The sequence below is a fragment of the Globicephala melas genome, chromosome 14, assembly GCF_963455315.2.
Source record: "Globicephala melas chromosome 14, mGloMel1.2, whole genome shotgun sequence".
In the NCBI taxonomy this organism is placed as follows: domain Eukaryota; kingdom Metazoa; phylum Chordata; class Mammalia; order Artiodactyla; family Delphinidae; genus Globicephala; species Globicephala melas.
The window spans coordinates 44,363,252-44,376,661 of record NC_083327.1 but is presented as its reverse complement, the minus strand read 5'-3'; the positions used below and the strand labels follow the sequence as shown (position 1 = coordinate 44,376,661).

Genomic DNA, 13,410 nt, shown 5'->3' with positions numbered 1-13,410 from the left:
TATGTCCTTCCACTCCCTTCTGGCTTGCTGAGTTTCTGCTGAAAGATCAGCTGTTAACCTTATGGGGATTCCCTTGTATGTTATTTGTTGCTTTTCCCTTGCTGCTTTTAATACTTTTTCTTTTTATTTAATTTTTGATAGTTTGACTAATATGTGTCTTGGCGTGTTTCTCCTTGGATTTATCCTGTATGGGACTCTCTGCACTTCCTGGACTTGACTGACTATTTCCTTTCCCATATTAGGGAAGTTTTCAACTATAGTCTCTTCAAATATTTTCTCAGACCCTTTTTCTCTTCTTCTTCTGGGACCCCTATAATTTGAATGTTGGTGCATTTAATGTTGTCCCAGAGGTCTCTAAGACTGTCCTAAATTCTTTCCATTCTTTTTTCTTTATTCTGCTCTGCAGTAGTTATTTCCACTATTTTATCTTCCAGGTCACTTATCTCTTCTTCTGCCTCAGTTATTCTGCTTTTGATGCCTTCTAGAGAATTTTAAATTTCACTTACTGTGTTGTTCATCATTTGCTCTTTAGTTCTTCTAGGTCCTTGTTAAATGTTTCTTGTATTTTCTCCATTCTATTTCCAAGATTTTGGATCATCTTTACTATCATTACTGTGAATTCTTTTTTGGGTAGACTGCCTATTTCTTTTTCATTTGTTTGGTCTGGTGGGTTTTTACCTTACTCTTTCATCTACTGCATATTTCTCTGTCTTCTTATTTTTTAATTTGTTTAACTTACTGTGTTTGGGGTCTCCTTTGTGCAGGTTGCAGGTTCGTAGTTCCCATTGTTTACGGTGTCTGCCCCCAGTGAGTGAAGTTGGTTCAGTGGTTTGTGTAGGCTTCCTGGTGGAGGGGACTGGTGCCTGTGTTCTGGTGGGTGGCTGGATCTTGTCTTTCCAGTGGGAAGGGCCGTGTCCAGTGGTGTGTTTTGGGGTGTCTGTGAATTTAGTATTTTAGGCAGCCTCTCTGCTAATGGGTGGCGTTGTGTTCCTGTCTTACTGGTTGTTTGGCATGGGGCATCCAGCACTGGAGCTGCTGGCTGTTGGGTGGAGCTGTGTCTTAGCGCTGCGACGGAGATCTCTGGGAGGGCTTTCGCTGATTGATATTACGTGGGGCCAGGAGGTCTCTGGTGGTCCAATGTCCTGAACTCGGCTCTCCCACCTCAGAGGCTCAGGCCTGACACCAGGCTGGAGCACCAAGGCCCTGTCAGCCACACGGCTCTATAGATTTCTGGTTTAGTGCTTCTTAATTTCAGTCTCTGTTGGAAATTCTCAGGCATCTCTACTACTTTAATTAAAGCCAATGAACTCCAGAATAGTCAGTGGAGAATCCTTAACTGACAGTCCCTCTCTCTTTCTCTCCAAATAAACCTTCTTTTACACATGTTGTAGTCCATAGATTGAAGGGCCACGTTATATTTACAGTAGAAATGGAGAAAATATGCTCTGAGTATCCCAAGATGATAGGTTTAGTTTAATGTGTATATTGAATGTGAAACTTAAGGTTAAGGAAAATAATTGCTGATAGGGTGCAGAGAACAAAATGAACCTTGGTTGATGTATCTCAGCTCAGAAATGTAGCTAAGTTATTAAAGGCCCCAACAGCACAATTCCAATATAGATAAATTATTTCCAACATAAACTATTCCACTAATGTTCCATCTCTATCCTGTCTTATCATCTGTACAATAAGAAACTGTGAAACAATATACTATACCTGTAAAGACTTTCATTCAATAAAAAAAGGTACAAGAAAATCAACACGATTTGCCAAATCTCACTATACTATTCTTCTGTAACCATTTTACAAATAGAAGCAACCATCAGACTTCAGATATTATAGTCAGATTCAAGTTAACATAGAGTTCTGAAGAAGTACATGAATTGAAAAGATGCAGTTCCATTTCTAGGGGTCCACAGGGAAATTTCACTTATGGATACTTCTTGGCCTTGATACTATGTCATTTTCTGAACCTGACATAAATCAGAGGATGTGGAAATTTAAGGAAAATAATATTGTCTATTTTATATTTGGCATAGTATACAGTCATAATGTCATTTTACCTATTAAAATGCATACGTGACTGGGCTTTTGATATTTAGAACATGTCTGTAATGCCTAAAAAAATTGTTTCTCAATCCTTTTTGTTTTTTTCACTGAAGAGTTGTTGTATTCTGTAATTGAAAAATAGTATAGCAGTAGGAAAAATGCAACATGGTCAACATACTCTGTGATGGTCTTCTTAAGGAAATATTTTAGAACTAGTAAGAAAGAATTTTTTTTCTTATAATCTTTTTCTACTCCTTGCATAGGACTTTCATTTTATCGAATTTTTGTCACTGTTAATAAATTCTTCAAGTCTGGTAAACTTAAGTGGTTGAATTTTTAGGGTTTCTGTTTTTTCTAGCATGTGCTTTCACCTATTTTCCTCTTTCTCTTCCTTCATAAGATATTCTTACTGTCCTGCAAGTGATTACTTATGTGAAAGAAAAGCTTCTGAAAGGTAATATATCATGGAAAAAGTAGATCAAGTGCTGTGTCCTCCCTGAGGGATAACAGACTTGCTTTGCATTATGCAGCAAATGGCCTTGTCTTTGCTCAAACAAAGAATGACTCATTATATTAGGTGCAATTATTATTTAACTCAAAGTTGCCTTCATATTTTTGTTAGCATTTAGATTTTTTCAATCTGTTTTAGATTAATTTTTGTCTATTTATTTTAGTTAGATGTTGTGTTATACAGAAGCAAAATATAAATTCAATTATATAAAAAATAAAATTAACATTCAACAAACTATTTCTTTTAAACAGTAGTCACTTAGTAAGTATTTGTCCAAATGAATGTATTAAACTCAAATATATGCCATGTACTTTGAATATATAAATGGTATGATGTGGAATCTGAGATTAGTTTTTGGTGTTAACATAAAGAATATTCTAACCCTTAGATCTAAAGGTGTTCTGGTTCAGAAGATGCAGAATTACTACTCTCTGAAGTACTCAAAGGAACATGTGTGACCCCTAGGTAGGAATATAGAAGAGGTATTCAACTATGTGGATGGTCAACATATACGTCCTTACAGTTCTAGAAAGTGCAGGTTTGAAGGTAAGAAAATTTATCTGTCTGTTCCCAAAGTGTTTTATTAGAGTCTTAGTGCTATTGAGACAGGCTGGGACCTGAGACCCTTTGCTGCAGTGCTGCAATGCTTGCACCTGGACAAACCTCTCCTCGAGAAACAAAATACAAAGAAACTATATACGACTAAAAGTAAGTGCATGTATGCACAGTAGGGGCAAGTTCTGGGCCAAAATATACAAAAAGACCAAAAAAAAAAAAAAAAACCTGCCACTTCTGAAGAGCCAGGAGCAAAAACCAGGTGTCGGGTGTTGGGAGCAAAAGCAGGCAGGGTACTGTGTATGCCCCCTTCACTCAACACCACAAAGCGGTGGGCAGAACACCTAAGCCATCCCTCTGGCCCAACCCCTGGACACACCCCTACCCTCACCTCATTTAAGGAACCAGCTCGCCCCTCTTTGGGGAACGAGCAAGGGAACCTGTTACTTGTTCTTGATGCCCCCTGCTGCAGCACGGGCCCCAGTAAAACCTTGCCTGAATTTCTTGTCTAATTTCTAGTCAATTTCTATTGATTGGGAAAGGCCAAGAATGCTGGTCAGTATCACTATGAAGATGCTGTAGAGGATCCAAAGAAACACGCTTAGCAGTTGGAAACAGAAGTCTGTAACACGGTAGAGATGTCTTATTTAGGAGAAAGGTTATAAAAAAAATACTGAAACAGCTGATTATGAAGAGATTTTCTAAGGAACCCGTACATGTGAAGGCCCTTTAGAGGGCAATGACAACCAATGAAGAGGAAAGGGAAATGAATAGGGATAAATGTTGTGATGATTGGCCTAACTTCTCTTTCCTTGTGTCCCCCTCTCCAGAGTGTTCAAGACGTTCCATGTACCTGGATGAAAGGTACACAATGCTCCTCAATATTTACAGACACACAAGTGTACACACACACACACACACACACCACACACACAGGCGTGTGTGCCAGCAACCAGATTAAGATAAAAACACTTCCAACATCTTGGAAAGCTCTTTACGCCTTTCCCGGTGAGTTCTGGGCCAAAATATACAAAAAGACCAAAAAAAAAAAAAAAAACCTGCCACTTCTGAAGAGCCAGGAGCAAAAACCAGGTGTCGGGTGTTGGGAGCAAAAGCAGGCAGGGTACTGTGTATGCCCCCTTCACTCAACACCACAAAGCGGTGGGCAGAACACCTAAGCCATCCCTCTGGCCCAACCCCTGGACACACCCCTACCCTCACCTCATTTAAGGAACCAGCTCGCCCCTCTTTGGGGAACGAGCAAGGGAACCTGTTACTTGTTCTTGATGCCCCCTGCTGCAGCACGGGCCCCAGTAAAACCTTGCCTGAATTTCTTGTCTAATTTCTAGTCAATTTCTATTGATTGGGAAAGGCCAAGAATGCTGGTCAGTATCACTATGAAGATGCTGTAGAGGATCCAAAGAAACACGCTTAGCAGTTGGAAACAGAAGTCTGTAACACGGTAGAGATGTCTTATTTAGGAGAAAGGTTATAAAAAAAATACTGAAACAGCTGATTATGAAGAGATTTTCTAAGGAACCCGTACATGTGAAGGCCCTTTAGAGGGCAATGACAACCAATGAAGAGGAAAGGGAAATGAATAGGGATAAATGTTGTGATGATTGGCCTAACTTCTCTTTCCTTGTGTCCCCCTCTCCAGAGTGTTCAAGACGTTCCATGTACCTGGATGAAAGGTACACAATGCTCCTCAATATTTACAGACACACAAGTGTACACACACACACACACACACACCACACACACAGGCGTGTGTGCCAGCAACCAGATTAAGATAAAAACACTTCCAACATCTTGGAAAGCTCTTTACGCCTTTCCCGGTGAGTTAACGTATCCAACGCCAGTAGTGACTACCATTTTGACTTCTATTACCACATTTAGTCCTTTTAGAATGTGCCTTCTCTACTCAAAGGTGTTTTTTATGTTGTTTTAGTTCATTATTAACTACACAAAAGAATTATTAAAATAGGTACAAATTATTAAAACAACGAAATAGACAATTGTGTACTCAACTATGTTAAAATTTTTTTTTAAATTAAAAAAAAATTAGAACACTGAACATAATACCATCTAGGTTCATCCATGTTGTTGCAAATGGCAGAATTTCATTCTTTCTTATGGCTGAGTAATATTCCATTGTGTGTGTGTGTGTGTGTGTGTATGTGTGTGTATATATGTGTGTATGTGTATATATATATATATATATATGTATTACATCTTTTTTATCCATTCATCCACTGATGGACACTAAGCGTGCTATGATCAATTAATCTATGACAAAGGAGGCAAGTATATACAATGATAAAACACAGTCTCTTCAATAAGTGGTGCTGGAGAAACTGGGCAGCTACATGTAAAAGAATAATATTAGAACATTTTCCTATACTATATACACAAACAAACTAAAAATGGATTAAAGGTCTGAATATAAGATGAAAACCATAAAACTTCTAGAAGAAAACATAGGCAGAACATTCTTTGACATAAATCATAGCAATACTTTTTTTGGATCTGTCTCCTCAGGCAAAGGAAACAAAAATGAAAATAAACAAATGGGACCTAATTAAACTTAAAAGCTTTGGCAGAGCAAAGGAAACTATTCACAAAATGAAAAGACATCCTACGGACTGAGAGAAAATATTTGCAAGTGATATGACCAACAAGGACCAACAACCCAAAATATATAAATAGCTCATACAACTCAATATCAAAAAAACAAAAAACACAATTAAAAAATAGGCAGAAGAATTGAATAGACATCTTCCTAAGAAGATATACAGGTATCAACAGGCACATAAAAATATGTTCAACATCACTAATCATCAGAGAAATGCAAAGTAAAACCACAATGAGGTGTCACCTCACACCTGTCAGAATGGCTACCATCAAAAACTCTACAACAGATGTTGGTGAGGATACAGAGAAAAGGGAATCCGAGTACACTGCTGGTGGGAAGGTACGGTGGTGCAGCCACTATGAAACACAGTATGAATATTCTTCAGAAAACTCAAAATAGAACTACTATATGATCCTGCAATTCCACTGCTGGGTATATATCTGAGGAAAATGAAAACACTAATTCAAAAAGATACATGCAGCCCAATGTTCACAGCAGCACTACTTGTAATAGTCAAGATATGGAAGCAACCTATTAAATATTTTTAACATAACTTCCTTTCCCCTACACCTTTGTTTTCCATGTACTGCTCACAAACACTCTCAGCTCCTCTTTCTTAAAAACCTCCTCCTCCAATCCATACTAGTCAGCGAGGCCCTGCAAATCCCTCCTGCTCAATAAGGCCAACTCTTACCACTATATTTAAACTTGCACTAAGTCCCCCATTACCAACCATGTCGTCCTCGCTCTCCACCCATCTTATTCTTTTATCCTGAAAATGTTAATCTTCTAACAAACTACATAGTTTACTTATTATTGTATCTATTATCAGTCTCCTTCTGCTAGAATGAAAGCTTCAAAAGGGTATGGATCCTTCTTTCTTTCATCCACATGCCTAGAACAGCACCACACCTGTAGTTCATGCTCAATAAATATTTCTTTTATTACAGCTTGTGCAGCTAAATTTTTTTTGGGAGGGGGGTGGTACACGGGCCTGTCACCACTGTGGGCTCTCCCGTTGCGGAGCACAGGCTCCGGACGCGCAGGCTCAGCAGCCATGGCTTACGGGCCCAGCTGCTCTGCGGCATATGGGATCTTCCCAGACCGGGGCACGAACCCATGTCCCCTGCATCGGCAGGCGGACTCTCAACCACTGCACCACCAGGGAAGCCCCAGCTAAGTATTTTATTTCAGCCCCTGAGTATAGTAACAATCTTTTACCCTCAATATTTCGCCTTCTCCTCCTACTCCACAGGCCCAGTTCTTTACCACACACTCTTTGAATCTGTTTATGAAAGCCTCAGTGCTGTCTTTTAAAAGCCTAGGGGGGAAATGACGATGAGGATTTCAACTGACGTGAAATCAGTTGCCCTCTGGGACACTGGAGAGGAAGGACATTTGTAAATAATCCCAAAGCAATTATTTATTTTTCTTTCCCATATATTCCATGGTTTTATTTTATTTTATTTTGCTATTATGATAATTGTTTTTCTTAACTGCAAAGAAAAGGTATATAGAAGAAAGTTGAGTTACTTGCCTGACAACCAAGAATGTCATATATTAGGCCAAGAAGTAAATGGAGCAAATTGCAGGACAAAAATCACTGAGTTGTCTTCCGAATTATTCAATGACTCCCTACTGTCATACAAATTAGCCTTATATACCTAAATTATAACATATATTGACTTATCCACCTTATATTTAACCAAACTTTTTCAGCTTTACGTCCTATTTATCTCTTAAATGTAGTTTAAACACATAGCAAGTTGAACTACAGGAAGCTGGCCTTTAGTATTTTCCATACTAATATATTTGACACACTTGCATAGATAGGTTTGATATGATACCCTAAACCCCTTCAGAAAGACTAGGATGGAAGATAGTGATGCTGAGTTTCTGTAGGTATACGTGGGATTGATGTAAGTCCGGGGAATTTGGGTAAAAATCTTAATGCAAACTCTTCCTTGCTTGCAGGACTCTGAAGGCTGAAGATATTCAAGTTAACAAAAAATACAAATGGTTATTTTTTTTTTTTTTGCTTTTTTTTTTTTAACAAATGGTTATTTGATGGACTACTTTAAAATACTGGGGATAATACATAAAGTCCATGCTTTGTTGAGGAAAAAAAACGGTTTAGGACAAAATTTTAAAGTCATTCCATTCACTGATGTTTTAATACTGGTCACTGTAGAATCTGTAAATAATCCATGAAGTATACAATCTCAACAGCCAAAAAGTTAGTAGTACCATTTCATACCCTCTAAAATTCTTTTTGGCTCAAGTCCCCAAAATATATGGTAGTGAATATGTCAAATGATTTCTATTTTTTATCTTTTGAGAATATTTGGATTTTCACCTCTGAGAAAGCATAGAATGTAAAATTTCCACTTAGGGTCAAAAGAAAATCAAGAATTGCTGAGAGGCCCACAAATGATTAAGCTGCACCAATAAAGAATGTATTAGAAATATAGAAACTTTACATGCTAGGAGAGACTTTCCTGCTGAATTGGGTTAACAGGTTCAGATAAGCTTGTGGCTTAAGTACGTTCTTCACTACTTAGCTTTTTCCTTTAAGGACCCCTCCAGGTGTGTCTGCTGTGACAGCAGTTTTAGTACTTCACCAACATAGTACCTTTTGATTTCATTTCAGCTGCTGTGATTAAACAGACACACATCACTTGCTGTGCCACAGTGAAAGAAGCTTGTGGTTCACCTTTGCTGAATTAGTACCCACTGAGCACTGCAAATATTTAAAATGTCAGTCCATTAGATAATGTCAAAGAGGGCTGCAAATACCACAAAATGGCACCAAGGAAGCATTCAACACAGACAAAAGAACATTTAACACCTCTCTCCTTCAAGGTAAAATGAGAGCTAAATAGAAACAGTAAACCTCTGATGAAGTTACTAAGATCAGAAAATTTAATAACTGTAAGTGGGACACAGGCTTATAACTCATTCTTTCAGTACATTCTCTCACAAAAAGTGTTCTATTGCTGATCTTAAACCCAGTGCTGTTGCAGGAGAATTAATTTATATTGACACAAGATTAGGGAGTTCTTACAACAAAATCCATCTGGTGTCACTCTTAGGCAATCTCCGGATAGTTGTCCCAAGAGCCCAGCTTCAAGTGGAGACTTCAAATTTCAAGTGACATCTTTATTTCATGTTCAAGTATTTAATTCCAAAAGGCAATAAGGGAAGACACCATACCTGTGTGACATTTGGAAATGTCAGCAAAACCACAGACCACCCAGAACTTTCATGATCTTTCCATAACCTGTTATTCAACTCAAACCCAAAATGCAACTATGTTTTTGGAATATTTTTGTTTTGTTTTGATTATAATTGACACACAATGAATAAAATTTCAAACTTCTTTGTTTTTTTGTTTTTTTTTACTCACATATGTATTAATGAGGGTAAAACACTTAGCTGCTCTGTGAAAATACCCAGGTCATTCCTCAAGCAAAGAACATTTAGAAGTATTCAGTGTCTATGGACAGCTCTGATCCATAAGTCTGTTTAGGGTCCAGGAGGGCAATTCTGCCATGTTCACAGAGGCCTTCCAAGGCCATCTGAGTCACTATCATTCTTGCCTATGGAACAAGGGAAAGGGCTCTAGATTTTCTCTCTAAATGTGAGGTGGAAATTGTACATCTCCCTTTCTCTCATATTCTACTCGTGTGAACTTAGTCACATGACCATACTTAGCTACAATTCTGGGAAACATAGTCTCGTGTCCAAGAAGAAGTCAAGGAAGTTAATTTCTCTTCATGGAATATTTGTTCATCTATGTGTTTCAAAGTGATTCTATTCTATCATCATATGGGAGAAAAGGATGAGACTTTGAACTGAACCTGACAAACAGAGAGAAAAAGAATATGTGAATGCAGATATCAAGAATACTCAAATATTGATAAATATAAAATTCCCCACATAAAGTTTTAAAATATTGAGACATTTGTGTTAGCAGTGAAGATTACAAATCTCTCTTAATGAACACAGCTTTATTTTTTTCGTTCTTAAAAATACAGTAAATTTTATTTTTGCCATTAGATGCTTCTAATTTTCTAATGTAAAAAAATTTAAAAGATGGAATCAAACTTAACTTAAAATATAATAAATATTTATAATGACCAAAAGCTTGAAAATTATAGGAAACTCGTGTTTGAAAGAAAAGATTATTATATTATACTGCATTACATTTCCAATATTTGCTTTATTTTTATTTTATTTATAATGCCCCATCTTCAAAACCACCCCAGTCTGGCTATTTCTTTAAATTGCTGCATAATGGATATTATGAGAATTCACTCATTTTAGAAAAAACAGTATCTTGGATAGGAATTTTATGCTTGATTGAAAATTTCCCAAGTTTAATTTCACTCTATTAATCTTAGAACTAATTCTTCTATCTAATACTTTTTATCCTCAACTGGTGTTTGCATGCTTTCAATAAACATAGATTATTATCGTATTTCTTTAAACCATCTCTGAGCCATGCCTTTGAAATAGAATTATTTACTTTCTTTGGAAAAGAACAGTCTAATTAAATGTATCACAATTAAAATAGTAAGAGTGGAGATCATGACATAGAAAACAAGTTCTGTCTAGTCTATGAAGAATGCTACTTCAAATTCAATACTGGGCTGATCATTATTGTTTTTCCCACTTGAGTCAGTTCCTCTAACTCATTTATCATTTCACTGCCTTTCTTAGAAGTTCTTCCACTTTGTCTTTATCACATACCATATTTCTAACGTGTTACATGTAAGTGATACTATTGTTTTAGATTTAGTCTTAACAAAAATCAAATAGTGATACAGTATCACACTTTTAGAGCTGATAATTGTTTTTAATTTAAATTTCTGTCAAATTAGCAGTCATAAGATTCCTTTCAGTATCGGAATTTCAATTCTTCTAAGTATAATACTCATAATTCATTCATTTTTGCCATCCAGTGACTATTCCTTGAGTTCCTACTAAGTGCCAGGCAGTGTACTAAGTATGGGGGCTTCCATGATGAGAACAAAGAGACACAGAACCTGTTCTCACAGAGTTGAGAGTCTAATGCAAGAGTTGAATACTTAAATTCAAAACTTTAGATGTAACAAACACTAAAAAAGAAGAGTTACTAAGTATTCTCCAAGTTTACAATAAAGAAAATTGACCTAGTCAGTGAGGATAGGGAAGCACTTCCTGAAGATGATCTGATTAAGCTATGATTCAGGGAAGCACTGGAAATAACCAGGTAAAAACTAAGGTTAAGAGAAATGTCAGAGGGTAACAGTCTGTGCCATAAAAGAGTATAGGTGCATCCTGGAAAACTACATATAAACCAGCCTTGCTAAAAGCAAGTTATAAAGTAAGACAAGGGAGGTAGGGAGGGATTTACAAAGCTAAGCTGTACCAAGAATTTGGTTCTTCATCTGGCTCTTAGAGTTATTTTAAGCATGCGGATGATAAGACCAACCTTATATTTTGGAAAAATCACTCTTGCTGGTCTATGGAGTGCATAGTGAGGGTGACATGAGATGATCCAGAGAGTGAAGTTAGGGGGCTATTCTGTGCTTTATATGAGAAAATGAGAAACTACTATATTATGAGTATATGAGAAACTACTATACTGTAGTTTGGACCATAATTTTGGTAAGGGAGAGGCATAAAAGTGAGTTTACTCAAGAGCTACTTAGGGGGTAACATTAGTATGACTTTGTATAATACACATAGATGGAAAGGGAGAAGGAGGTCATATTCAGAATGGCCCCTTGATGGGGAATGGTGCTTAGAACCAAGGAGGAAATATCATAAAGTTCAATTTTGAGAAGTTTGATTTGAATTACTCTGCAGATATTCAGTAGAACTGTCATGTAGGCAGTTGGATACATGGGTCTAATGCTCAGAAAAGACACAGTCTAGATAGAAAAAGATTTGAGCTCCCCCCCGCCCTGCCCCCTTCATAAAGGTGAAAATTTGGACTTCCCTGGTGGCACAGTGGTTAAGAATCCACCTGCCAATGCAGGGGACACGGGTTCGAGCCCTGGTCCGGGAAGATCCCACATGCCGCGGAACAACTAAGCCCGCATGCCACAACTATGGAGCCTGCGCTCTAGAGCCCATGAGACACAACTACTGAGCCTGCGTGCTGCAACTACTGAAGCCCGTGTGCCTAGAGCCTGTGCTCTGCAACAAGAGAAGCCACCACAACAAGAAGCCTGCGCACCACAATGAAGAAAGCCCGTGCACAGCAACGAAGACCCAACACAGCCAAAAATAAATAAATATATAAATATATAAAGGTGAAAATTTAAGCCATGGGCATGGATGCAATTAAGTGGGTACAAGATATGGAGTGAAAAGAGAGAATGTATAAGGAAACTACTTGAAGAACTTCAACTTTTAGGGGCTTGTAGAAGATAAGCCTATGAGAGAGAGAGAGAGGTACACATAAAGAAATAGAAAAAGAAATGCTAAAGTAGTGTTATATCAAGTAAGCCAAGGGAATAAAGTGTTTAGAGATGAAGGCCAAGGTCAACAATGTCAAATGCTTTTGAAAGTTAACATAAGATTGATACTGAAAAACGTCCATTAGACCTAATGGCATTGCCATTACAGATCACGTTAGAATGGAATGAGAGATATAAATCAAACTGGAAGGGCTAAGGATTCAGTGATAGGTGACAAAATGGAGATAGGAAATATACGTCACTCTTACAAAAAGTTGACTATGTAAAGGTAGGGTGAGATCAAGCAGCAGCTGGAAGGACTGTTGTATTCACTGTTTTTACTAATCCTTTTGTTGATATCTTTAAAAATGCTTGGATTAGAAATATTTGATTATGTGTAAAGATTGTTGAAAAGAAACAAATGAGCTGAATGCAGAAGTGAGAGAAGGGATAATCAAAGTGGAGAGAGGTGTGAGGACTCAGGTTGCAAAACAATGATGGGAAAGAGGAGACTATTTTTTCAATAGAGAAGGAGAAAATGATGGGTAAGTTTAAGAGAGTGGATTTACTTGCCCAGTGGAGGTAATATCAGGCATTTGGCCTTCTGACGGCCTCCACCTTGTCTGTACAAGAGGCGCTTCTCTGTCAGGAAGTTGAGAGGATGGGAAGGTTTGAAAAAGTCTTTGCAAAAAGAAAGCGAGTACATGTTAAGGAAGCAATTGGCGACGATTGTTGATGCATCTCTTACTGGAAGGCATCTCGTTTGGTAAATCCTAATTTTATTGGGTTTATTACATTAATAGAAAAATAAATAATCGTGTCTCTCTTTTCAGTATCCATCTGTATATGAATGAGACTAACGGGTACAGAAAAACATCATAAGAAACCAAAAGGGACTCTATTAAATTGGGCTTATTAGATTTATGGTACAAAAAAACTGTATGAATCATTTAATTAAAAATTATAAAAGTATACTTTAATATATGTTAATTCAGGTGATGATTTAATAGCTAATAAAATAATGCAATCCTGAATGTAAATATGCAACCAGAAAGATGAAACTAGAATGACAAATAGAAGTGGCATGAAAAGAATCATCTAAGAAACAGAGAGAAAATGGAAACTATTTTTAATGTCTATTTGATTACCATAATATCTTAATTCTTTTCTAGAAGAAGTTTAAAATTTTAATAACAATTACTAATTTAATT

General features: G+C 37.2%; 1 long non-coding RNA gene across 1 annotated transcript in view; it reads left to right on the top strand.

Annotated features, from left to right (window-relative positions):
* Positions 1–9,129, top strand: part of LOC132593361 (uncharacterized) — a 33,374-nt gene extending 24,245 nt beyond the window's left edge. Inside the window, exons 2-4 of the long non-coding RNA XR_009558743.1 lie at positions 2,949–3,106; positions 4,776–4,809; positions 7,725–9,129. This is a non-coding gene — a long non-coding RNA (uncharacterized lncRNA). The remainder of the gene's footprint in view (positions 1–2,948; positions 3,107–4,775; positions 4,810–7,724) is intronic.
* Positions 9,130–13,410: the final 4,281 nt, after the last annotated feature.